This window comes from Mus caroli, chromosome 6 (assembly GCF_900094665.2).
Source record: "Mus caroli chromosome 6, CAROLI_EIJ_v1.1, whole genome shotgun sequence".
NCBI classification, from domain to species: domain Eukaryota; kingdom Metazoa; phylum Chordata; class Mammalia; order Rodentia; family Muridae; genus Mus; species Mus caroli.
In genome coordinates, this window is record NC_034575.1 from 103,205,473 (window position 1) to 103,218,319 (window position 12,847).

Genomic DNA, 12,847 nt, shown 5'->3' on the forward strand with positions numbered 1-12,847 from the left:
AAAAAAAAAAAAAAGCGTGCGCCACCACGCCCGGCTCCATTATTTCATTTTTTAATGGTTGAGTAATATTTCATTGTGTAAATTACCACTTTTTCTTTATCTACTTATTTATTGGTGAACATCTACACTTTTCCCCATTTCTGGCTATTATGAATACAGCAGCAATGAACATGATTGAGCAAGTGTTCCTGTGGTGAGATGAAGCATCCTTTTGATATATCAAATGACTGGATCTTGAGGTAGATCTATTCCCTGATACCTGAGGAATCATCACACTAATTTCCATAGTGGCTATATAAGTTTTCAGTCCTACCAGTAATGGTTCAGTTCTCCTTACTCCGTATCCTTACCAGCATGAACTGTTTTTTGTTCTATTGATCTTGGCTGTTCTGACTAGAGAAGATGAAATGTCAAAATTGTCTTGATTTCTATTTCCTGAATAATAAAAGAACTTCTGGAAGTATCAGCATCCCCGATCTCAAATTACACTACTAAACTATAATAATAAAATCAGCATGGTATTATTAGCCCCAAGAAAAACATATTGAATAATAGAATCAAATTGAAGACTCAGACTAAGTCCATATACCTGAAATTTTTATACAGAAGCCAGAAATACACACAGGAAATTTTTTTAAATCTTCAACACCAGCATCAGACTGGACTGCTGCATGTAGAAGAATGCAAATAGATCCATATTTATTACCCTACACAACTCAACTCCACAGAGATCAAAGACCTCAATCTAAAACCAGACACACTGAACCTGATAGAAGAGAAAGCAGGGGATAACCTTGAATTCATTCAAACAAGAAAAGACTATCTGAATAGGACATCAACAGCACAGACACATAAATGGGGTCTCATGAAACTGAAAAGCTTCTGTTTGGCAAAATAGACAAAGTAGTAAGCTACAGAATAGAATTGAGAAAGATTTGTACCAACTGCACATCTGAAATAACTTTAAAAAAGAAATGGAAAGAAAAGAAAAGAAAAGCTAGATCGAAAAACCAAATAACCCAAAAAGAGGTACAGATCTAAACAGAGTTTTTTAAAAACACAAATGGATAAGAAGCATTTAAAGAAATGTTCAGCATCCCCAGTCATGAGGCTGCCAGCCTTTTAACTGAGTATTCAACTGGTCTTCTGGTTCTTAAGAATTCAGAGTTTTCATTGTTGGGCAGCATAGCCTCCAATTCTGTTCCTTTAGTGAGCTCTACATACATAGTAGCTCTAGTACACTGTGTCCCTTCTAGTCACTGTGTATACTTAATAGTTTCTGCTACATTTCAACATGGCTTTTACTTTTCACTGACTTTGCTCTACCCACCCCAGTGATACACAGAAACAATTAAGTTCACATATGCTCAACTTGATAACCACTTTTCATGTGTCTTCAATATCCAGAAGAACTTCAAATATCTTCATAAGTGTACACCTACCAGACTTTGTAAACAATCGCGGGCAAGAGGATATGGAAACCACTCCTGACCAGGTGATGCTGATATTGTAAGAATTTTATCTCTCACCTTCTCATTGTGTTTGTTCTACTGATCACTGCAGGAACCATTCAGAATTTACCTCTTCTATAATATAACCCAATGCCATTGTCCTAGACCTTAAGACTCAGCAGGTTCAACCTCCCTCATAGAACCATCACCATGAATTCTATCAGCCCATAGGTTCCACAGTCACTGATATGACTCACCAGGATCCAAGAAAGAAGGATCAGCTAGACCAACACAATACTTGCCAAAGAAGAGAAGCCAACAGTTATTCTGAGTTCACCCATGGGGGACTTTTGGGATAGCATTGGAAATGTAATTGAAGAAAATACGTAATAAAAAAAAAAAGGAAAAAAAAATTTAGTGTAACTTGTGTTAAAATAGAACATTGTAAAAAATTATATTTATCCTAAAGGTTTATGAGTTATAAAAATTACCATGTAACATGTGAAAGTTATTGCTGTGATACTTTCAAATAATATAATTTAATACTCTAGAAGCCACACAAGTAACTAAATAAATAAATAAATAAATAAATAAACCAGAGGAAGAGCCAAAGTTAACATCATGGATGCTACCTTTATGGGTCTAGGTAAGTTAGAACTTTGATTTCCTTTTGAGCAATATCCAGATAATAATATCAGTAGAAGCTGTATTTCCTCCTTCGTATGGGCTATGAAACTATTAGATAAGATACCATGAAATAAGAAGATGGCCTAGTCGGCCATCATTGGGAAAAGAGGCCCCTTGGTCTTGCAAACTTTATATGCCCCAGTACAGGGGAAAGCCAGGGCCAAGAAGTGGGAGTGGGTGGGTAAGAGAGCAGGGGGCAGGTATGGGGAATTTTCAGGATAGCATTTGAAATGTAAATGAAGAAATAAAAAATTGGGAAAAAAAAGATACCATGCAAATAAAAGCTACCTTGAAGTGTATGGCTTGCTGTTATCAACTGCTATTTTATCTTTGAAATTCTTTCAGCAGGAAAAGATGTTCTAGAAATGGAAAATATCCTCAAAAACAGAAAAAAAAACCTTCATTGTCAGCTCTTTATTAAAAGCCTAGATAATCATGTATTTACCCCAGGCTAGCCTCAATTTGATACTACTTTCTGTGTAGTATATCATTCAATTAGAAGATCTGCTTTGAGAACCATGTCTTTGTGTGCCTTATTCAATTACTAAGTGCTTCTAGTCTTTTTTTTTTTTTTTGGGGGGGGGGGGGGGTTAGAGACACGGTTTTTCCATGTAGCCCTGGCTGTCCTAGAACTCACTCTATAGACCAGGCTGGCCTAGAACTCAGAAATCCTCCTGCCTCTGCCTCCCAAGTGCTGGGATTAAAGGCATTGTGCCACCACTACCTGGCATGCTTCTAGTCTTTATCTCAGCTGAATCTAGTTTATGAAAGTCAAATTCTCTTATAACAGATGATTAGCTTGAAGTAATGATCCCTCAAATAACTATATTGATTGACATTTTATGGAGAGCAGAGGTCTGTCCTAATAAAACATAAGTTATCAGTCTTTCACATCAGGAAGGGAAACTTAGACAGAGATCAATAAAAGTAAGAAACTTGGAGAATAGACTCAGGTCTTTAAAAAGCACTATTTTCCATTTTCAATTAGTGTGTGTCTGTGTGTGTGTGTGTTACGCATGTGCTCATTTATGCTTGCATATATGTGGATATACATGTGGACATAGTTATATATGTAGATTATATAAAGAGAAACATATACACTCATGCCTGTAAAGGCCTGTGGTGGATTTCTTGTGAATCACCTTAGTCACTCTTTCACAGTATTCATTGAGTCAAGGTCTCTCAGTCAAACTCAGAGATCATTGATATGACTAGTCTCCCTAATCTGCTTGCTCTAGCCATACTTTGTCTCTGCTCTGGGGCTGTGGTTACAAGTGTCCACCATACCCATCTAGAATTTATGTGGGATTTTAAGAATCCAAACCCATCTCGAAGTGCTTTAACCACTGAGCAATCTTCCCAGTCCCACAATGCATTTTCTCAATCACTGCACTCTAGAGTCTCTGTAGAAAGGCTCAGGAAGAGCTATGCTGCAACCCAGATTTTTAATGAGCAAGGACTAAATCTCCCTGCTCAGATAATTTCTTCCAACTATTTCATTTGGAAGGAAAATAAAACAGCATGGGACACAACAGAACGTGGTGAGTGTCGTTAAACCGGTGTAACAAACTGAAGCATGGAGAAAGAGACAATCTAATGGCCCCATGGAAAGGAAAAAGCAAGGCTCGCACCTTGGTGCAGTTCTCTAGTCTCCCCTTCAGTCCTCCTAATAACTCTGATTTATGGCGTGTAAAATGCCTCAGTGAAGGGAAATCAACTCCAGTTTGCCTTGGCCTGTGCCTCCTTCTCTGTGTCAGTGGTGCTGTGGAAAGCCGCCATACTGACCTAATGCTTTCTGCCGCACTTCAACACCCTTTTTCTTCCCGTTGCTTGGTGGGTTTTTTTTTTCCTACAATGAGACAGAGAAGCAATTACCTCTCCGTCTGCTCATCTCGAGGCCCATGCTTCATTGAGCCAGAAAGAAGAGGAAATGAGAACGAGAACGCCGAAGACCGAAGACCTAAAACGTGAGGAGGAAATACAAAGTTTCTAATTCAGTGAGATTTGCGTGGAAATGTGCAGCTAAAGTTTTCACCTTCCTCAGTTTCTCAGTGGGAAAGCTTAATTGCCTCTGACTATGGCAATGAAATCTGAAATAATAATAAACTTTTAAAATAAGATTAACAAAGCCTGACATACTACACCTTGCATTTATAGTATGATTTACTATAAACAGGACATGTTCTGTATCTTATTTTGTTTATTACTAAAGCAAGGCTCATTCATTAATCGATCATTTGAACTTAGAATCTCAAAGGATTTAGTAAGAAAAATATGATTTTGAATAGCCCCAAAGGATTACTCATTGAACTAAGGGTCTTGCGTTTATTATCTCTAGTTCTCACAACAACCTAACAAGGTAGGCATATCTGTCAGGGTTACAGCTGAGTTTAAAGTTGTCCAACACAAATTGCTAAAATAACTAAGACTTGTAATAACAGAGGAACTTAGAAAGGGTAGTGACTGACAACAAGGGGTCATAGATTTCCATGCAGTGAGGCAGCAAACCCTGCGATGCCAACAGAAGAAACCTACTGGAATACTATTTGGTCAGTGAACCTCTGGGGAAATATCGTGTGCTCACTGAGCCCCTAGAGAAATACTGTGTGCTCACTGGGCCACTAGAGAAATACTGTGTGCTCACTGGGCCACTAGAGAAATACTGTGTGCTCACTGGGCCACTAGAGAAATACTGTGTGCTCACTGGGCCCCTAGAGAAATACTGTGTGCTCACTGGGCCCCTAGAGAAATACTTTGCTCACTGGGCCCCTAGAGAAATCCTGTGAGCTCACTGGACCCCTAGGGGAATGCTATGCACTCACCTGGCCCCTTCTGGCTTATTGTTTGCCTTCCCTCTCTTGACTGAACAGAAAAGGGGCCAAATGCTGAGACAACCTTTTACACAAGCCTCATGAACACAGCAAGGGGTGGGAAAGGTGAAGAGTGTATCTAGATGTGAGTGTGTCTAGATGAGTATCTAGAAAGTTCTCTTTCCTGATACACCAATTCCCATCATCTACTTGTATCTTTAATACAATTGAAAATCACTCCAAGTCAGAACGGACGATCCAGTCTCTTGAAAACTGGAACCTAAAACATGAGGAGTAAGGACAACCTTTTAGTAAGACACTGAAAGCACAAAAGCGCAACAAGAATAACTAGTTGCCATAACATGCGACTGTTACAATGTTCCCCTGCAGTGTCTGGAACTGAGCCCAAGGTCCTAGTTGATAAGCATAGCAGTGACCTCCTTCCACCATTCCACACTCCTCTTGCCCTCTGCATGTTTCTGTGTTCTTTACTGACAAGAAGACTGCATCTAACTGATTATTCTGACCCTCATCCTCAGTGAGTGCTCTGCTGTCATTAACATAGCACACACATGCCTTCTCACTTAAAAAAAAAAAGATTACCGATATGCCTCTCTTCAAGAACTCTTACATCCCATAGACATCCACATCCACCATACAAACTCAGCCTATACCCAGGGCCAAGAACACCCCCTGACTTGGTTGATAAGATTGTTTTTCTGGCACACAGAACAATGTAGACAATGGCACCTAACCTGTGAACGGGGCACTCGGCTCCATGGGCATCAATGTACCTTTATCAGATAAAGAAGTTACGGTACCTGGGGTAGCACTCAGTGGTTAAAATATTTGCCTTTTGTTTCAGAGGACTTGGGTTCCCATCACCCACTTGGAGACTCATACCCATCTGTTTTCTAGTTCCAGGTGATCTAAAAACCAATTCTTATCTCGAGAAGCACCAGACATGTATGTGGTATACAGACATAGATGCTGCTAAAACAGCCATACACATGGAGTTTAAAGATTAAATAAAAAAAAGAAATTAAGTGTCTGAAAGAGTATGCCTCAGGCCAAACAATCTAAATCCTATGCTGTTCTGTAAGCCACTAACATCACATGGAAAAGGAAAAGGTTTTTTTGGCTTGCAGTCAATGAGAATTAGGCTCATCATACATGCAAACCAATTATCAGCTGAAAACACTTTGTTACATTGATAAGTAAATCCAAAGTTCCCTCCTGTGGTCATTAAAATTAAAACGTAAAGATTATGATGAGCAAGGGATTGAAAGAGTTCTATTAGCTCACTCTGTGTAATATATTCTTAAAGATGGCTTCACTCCTAATCACTGCTGGCTGTAATCAGTCATTAGGACAGCAATGTCTAATAGATGTGATGTGCGTTAAGTGTTTTTACATCTTCAAATGACTGTGTTTTTAAAAGTAAACAGAAATGATTGAAATTTGTTTTAATAGTATATCTTAACTCAATATGTTCAAGACATATTCATGAATACACAGTTCATTTTCATAAAATTGGTTCATTGTGATATAACAATGAGTAGTCATCTTAATGATAACAAAAATATTAAAGCAGTGGTAGATTTACTGGTTTACAGCCTTGGATAATTGTAAGTCATTACAATTCATTATCAGGACTGTTGTAACCTCAAAGGATGTAAAAAATATTAGAAAAGAAAAACAATGATGTCTGGCCTTCATATGCATATGTACACATATACATCATATTCATGCATACACACATACACACACACTGATCCTTAGTGCTCTGTAAAGCAAAGACAGGGCACACACACTTGCAAATGGTAGTAGAACCCACTTCCTAGAGACAAGTGACACCCATACAGGCCCTGCACTCAGAAGGGCTCTGTTCTTCCTTTATTGTTCAACTGTCACAGTCTTATAAGTCTTAATAATTTTGTAACTGAACTTGTGGTTTTCAGGTGCGTTTGGAAGACAACCCAGACTGTGTGTGAGCAGGAGAGATACAGGTAGCATGGAAGATGAACATGTGTCCTTTATTTTTCTCTTATTCAGCTGCACCCATGCTACCTCATTGGCAGAGAATCCCAGGAGTCAGACAATACATAACAGCCCAAAAGGACTCACAGTGAGTACAAGACAAGTTCCCCACATGAGTATGCAGACAGCCCAGAGAGGCCACGTTTTGATTTGAGCCACAGTTTGCTTCAAATTCAGGACATTCTTTTTTCTTAGAAACTTGGAACTCTTAAGAAACATGAGCAATTTACAATCTGCCACCACACCCTTTTAACAAATGTTGCTTCCCTAACTTAAGCTCACTGCAAATAACGACAGGTTGGATAAGGAAAGTCAGGCTATGTCTTAGTCAGAGTTTCTATTCCTGCACAAACATCATGACCAAGTTGGGGAGGAAAGGGTTTATTCGGCTTACACTTCCATACTGCTGTTCATCACCAAAGGAAGTCAGGACTGGAACTCAAGGAGGTCAGAAAGCAGGAGCTGATGCAGAGGCCATGGAGGGATGTTCTTTACTGGCTTGCCTCCCCTGGCTTGCTCAGCCTGCTCTCTTATAGAACCCAAGACTACCATCCCAGAGATGGTCCCACCCACAAGGGGCCTTTCCCCCTTGATCACTAATTGAGAAAATGGCTGTGAGCATCCACTTCTGTATTGGACTGAGCATAGGGTCCCCAATGGAGGAGCTAGAGAAAGGACCCAAGGAACTGAAGTTTTGCAGCCCCATAGGAGGAACAACAATATGAACTAACCAGTACCCCCCAGAGCTACACCACCAACCAAAGAGTACACATGGAGGGACCTATGGATCCAGCCACATATGTACCAGAGAATGGTCTTGTGGGACATTAATGAGAGTAGAGGCTCTTGGTCCTGTGAAGGTTGCATGCCCCAGTATAGCGGAATGCCAGGACAGGGAAGTGGGAATGGGTGGGTTAGTGAGCAGGGGAAGGGGGGATGAGATAGGGGGGTTTTCAGAGGGGAATTAAGGAAAGGCGATAACATTTAAAATGTAAATAAAGAAAATATCGAATAAAATATATATTAATATATTATATACATATATAATAGATCATAAATATATATATATATATATATATATATGGTGGTACAATCCTGAGAAATTAACAAAGTCTTTCTAAGAATCCACCTCACTTATAAAAATAATGTTTTAATAAAATCTGCCTTATAAATTATAAAGATTTATTGAAATATATAATAAAGAATAATGTGCCTATTGGATCATCCATTATATGCCAGGCACTCAGCATATTTCTTATTACATACTGGGTATAGAAATTCATGTCATCTGCGTTTGGTCCTCCTACAGGTAACAGTGGCATAAACAATGTCGTTTTTATGCCATTTACACCCTAGTCCCATCTCCTAAAACATACAATGGGAAACTGTAACTGTGGCAATATTTAACTTCTCCCAAAGAAAGTTCTGTTTCTCCCAAAATTGGAAGCACTCAGATTATCCTGAGCTTGCCCTCTCTCTGCTCCCCAAAGCATGGAACCCTGAGCAAGCTGCTGCTCTCCAGACCCCAATTTCCTGATCTGTAAAATCAAGAAATTAAAATCCAATTGATTTCACAGGTTGGTCATTCCCAGGCATCGGAATTCACAGGGGTGAGGACCACAGTTCATTGGAGGTTGCAAATGGTGATTCTTTCATTCCAGTTTTGACAGTTTTACTATAAACTAGCCACTCTGGTATTTCTTGTACAAATACACATATCTGTTCTGTCATCTCTGGTCTGAAAGTTATTTTTATTTTATTAACAGAGGATACTAAAAACAAAAACAAACAACAAATACACCAATAATTTTTCAGTCTAAGAAGCTGTGACCCAGCATAGTGGCATTCTGTGCTCTTTCAGCCAAGGACCAGTGTGGTGCTAATATATTTTTATCATCTTGGCTCCCTACCTTTCCATGTTTAGACATGTTGGCTATACCACTCTAGTCAAGTCTTTTCCTGATTTGGTTGGGGCTATATACCTGAGTACCATGCTTCCAAAATGAGGAATAATCCCAAAATAATGGTCAAATTGGAGGCTTTTTCATTTCTTTATTTTTTATGATATGTGTGAACACATGATGTATATGGGTGCAGGTACCAGAGCATACATGTGGCTGACAGGAAACAACTTTATGAGTTTTCTCATGCTATCTTCTAAGTGAATTTGGGGAATTATCAAACTTAGAGAACCATGTCTGTACAGCAAGCCCCCTCACACATGTAGTCCAAATACAAGTATGAATCCATGTTCTGAGAGACAAAATAAAAATAATATATATGTTTTATTAAAACATATTTGCACTAGATCATTTTTTATAAATGTGGGAAGGGGAGCTTGGGGGTGCAGGTTAGAAAACAACCTCAGGCATTGGTCCTTTTTCCCATGAGAGGATCTCTTGCCACTGTGTAAACCAGGCTGGCTGACCTGTGTGTTTCTGGGTTCACCTTTCTCTACCTCCTTATCCCACTGTAGGTGTGCTGGGACTAAAGGTGTATTCAACCATGCCTGGATTTACATGAGTTCTGGAGATGTGAAACCAGCTCTTCACATTTATACAGTAGGTACTCTACCAGCCTCCCAGGACCCTATTTGGAAACTTTTGAGTCTTCATAGCATGGGATTACAGCATGTCTTTTGTCAACCAGATATCACACACTCTGATCTCACTGAGACCTTTCCTACACATTTCAGAGTACAATGCAGGTGTAAAGAAGGAAGATGCTGCAGCCACATTATTGGAGTTAAATCCTGACCCTCCATTTCAGCCGCTGACCATGACCGAGCTTGTCAAGTCTCTTGCCTGTCTTTGCCCATTTAGCTACAATATGGGACTAAAGAGGGCTAGCTCCCAAGAGTTGTTTGAAGATTCAAGAGACAACACACATTGAGCATTTAACCAGCTGACTGCTGGCATTTAACTATGATGGTCATCTCAAGCCTCTTGAAGTACTAAGACCTATAGTTACCTTCTGAGTTTTAGGCTCTTTCACCCCTCCTATTTTACAAATATGTTAAAGTTCAGAGAACAGTACTTACTTGCCTAAAGCAATATTGGACCATGCATAGTGGTACAGTCCTGTAAGCCCAGTATTTAGGAGACAGAGTCAGGAACATCACTACAAATTTAAAACTATTCCAAGCTACATAGAGAGATCCAGGCCAGGACTACATAGAGACCTTGCTTTAATAAATATTTTTTAATCACATTTCAAAGATTTTACTAGCCAAGCATGGTGGCTCAGGCCTGTAACCCCAGTCCTTAGACCAAGCAGATAGACTGCTCTGATTTCAAGATTGCATAGTGAGTTCCGGGCTAGTTTTGACTATGGTGTGACATCCTATCTCAAGACACCTGTTTAAAAAAAAAAGTTTTTGGCTAAGGTTACCTCCATTGAGTCACAGAGTTTCTTGGTACTTTAAGGTCACCTCCCATGTCTTGGTACTTTCTAGAGGGCCCCCCACATTCCCTCCCAAGAAGGCTGCCTCTCTCCATTCATTCTCTCAGCCCTTTGAAGGATCTCTCCTGCCACCCCTTACCTGATCTTGTTCCCATTTCCCCCATCTTCTCCCCTCTCCCACCAAGGTCCCTTCATCCCTCTGCCTCCCATGATTGTTTTCTTCCCCCTTCTAAGTGGAATTGAAACATCCTCCCTTGGGCTTTTCTACTTGTTATACTTCTTACTGTCTGTGGGTTGTATCCTAGGAATTCTGTACTTTTTGGCTAATGCCCACTAATCAGTCCTTTTGGGTATGAGTTACCTCACTCAGGATGATATTTAATAGTTCTATCTATTTGCCTGCAAAATTTATGATGTCCTTGTTTTTAATATCTGAACAGTATTCCATTATGTAAATGAACCACATTTTCTGCATCCATTCTTCTGTTGAGGAACATCTGGGTTGTTTCCTACTTCTGGCTATCACAGATAAGGCTGCTATGAACATGGTGGAGTACCTGTCCCTGTGGTATTGTAAGGCATCTTTTGGGTATATGCCCAAGAGTGGGTCTTCAGGTAGAACTATTTCCAATTTTCTGAGGAACCACCAGATTGATTTCCAGAGTGGTTGTACCAGTGTGCAATCCCAACAGCAATGGAAAAGTGTTCCTCTTTTTCCATATCCTCACCAGCATGTGCTGTCACTTGAGTTTTTTATTTTAGCCATTCTGATTACTAACCCACAGACAAAATTTCTAACCCCAAACTGTTCCTGTCTAAAAGAACTGCAGGGACAATAATGGAGACAAGACTGAAGGAAAGGTAGTCCAATGACTGGCCCAACTTGGGATCTGTACTGGCTAGTTTTGTGTCAACTTGACACAGCTAGAGTTACCACAGCAAAAGGAGCTTCAATTGAGGAAATGCCTCCATGAGATCCAACTGTAAGGCATTTTCTCAATTAGAGATCAAGGGGGAAAGGCCCCTTGTGGGTGGGACCATCTCTGGGATGGTAATCTTGGTTCTATAAGAGAGCAGGCTGAGCAAGTCAGGAGAAGCAAGCCAGTAAAGAACATTCCTCCATGGCCTCTGCATCAGCTCCTGCTTCCTGGCCTGTTTGAGTTCCAGTCCTGACTCCCTTGGTGATAAACAGCAGTATGAAATTGTAAGCTGAAAAAACCCTTTCCTCCCCAACTTGCTTTTTGGTCATGATGTTTGTGCAGGAATAGAAACCCTGACTAAGACAGGATCCATCTCATGGGAAGGCACCAAGGCCTGACACTATTACTGATGCTATGATGTGCTTACAGATAGTAACCTAACCTAGCATGGCTGTCCTCTGAGAGATACTACCAGCAACTGACTGGGACATAAGCATATACTTACACCCAAGCATTGAACTGAAGTCAGGGACCTCTATGGTTGAATAAGGGGAAGCATTGAAGAGGCTGAAGGAGCATGCAACCTCATAGGAAGTCTTAAGTTAGTCTCAAGTTACCCAGACCCCAGGGAGCTCCCAGAGACTGAACCACCAACAAAGAGCATACCCGGGTCAGTCCAAGGCCTCCTGGCACAAATATAGCAGAACTTTGCCTGATCTGGCCTCAGTGGGAGAAGATGAACTTAATCTTCGTGAGACTTGAGGCTGCAGGGAAAATCTAAATGAGCAAAATCCACAAGTTCTTTGCACAGCTGAGCTCTTTAAGATGTTGCAAAGAGAATAGCGGACAGTTGTTTTGTTTTCAGGGAATCAGTTTAGTACAGTCACTTAGAGAACTTTGAGGCAGAGTAAGGGCTCAAAATGCACATCTGCCACTTGTTATGTTTCAAACTCAGAACTCCCTGGCTGAGGTGCCCATTTAACATATCAAAGTGGACCTGGCCTCCATGTTTCTCCAGGAGCCCTCAGTCCCTACCTGTTAGAGGATATGGCTGGCATACCCTGCAGCCTTCTACCCTGAACTCTCCAGTGGGCTGTCCTTCAGAAGCTCTTCCATATATAATCCAGGTATTTTGGTTACCCACCCCTCCTTTGGTACCTTTGGTCTCCTGGCTGCTGTACTTGGCTTCCCTCTCTCCCTTCTGCTCCCCATCTCCCCACATGATTCAAGGCCATGGCCATTCTGGTCTCTCCCAGATGTCTCTGCCTCTGGCTGTGTTCTCTCACGTCTATAATAAACTTTATCCTCCTAGAAGCAGTCCTTTCCTTTCCTTTGCTTTGCTTTGCTTTGCTTTGCTTTGCTTTGCTTTGCTTTGCTTTGCTTTGCTTTGCTTTCCTTTGCTTTCCTTTCCTGTCCTGTCCTGTCCTGTCCTGTCCTGTCCTGTCCTGTCCTGTCCTGTCCTGTCCTGCCCTGCCCTGCCCTGCCCTGCCCTGCCCTGCCCTGCCCTGCCCTGCCCTGCCCTGCCCTGCCCTGCCCT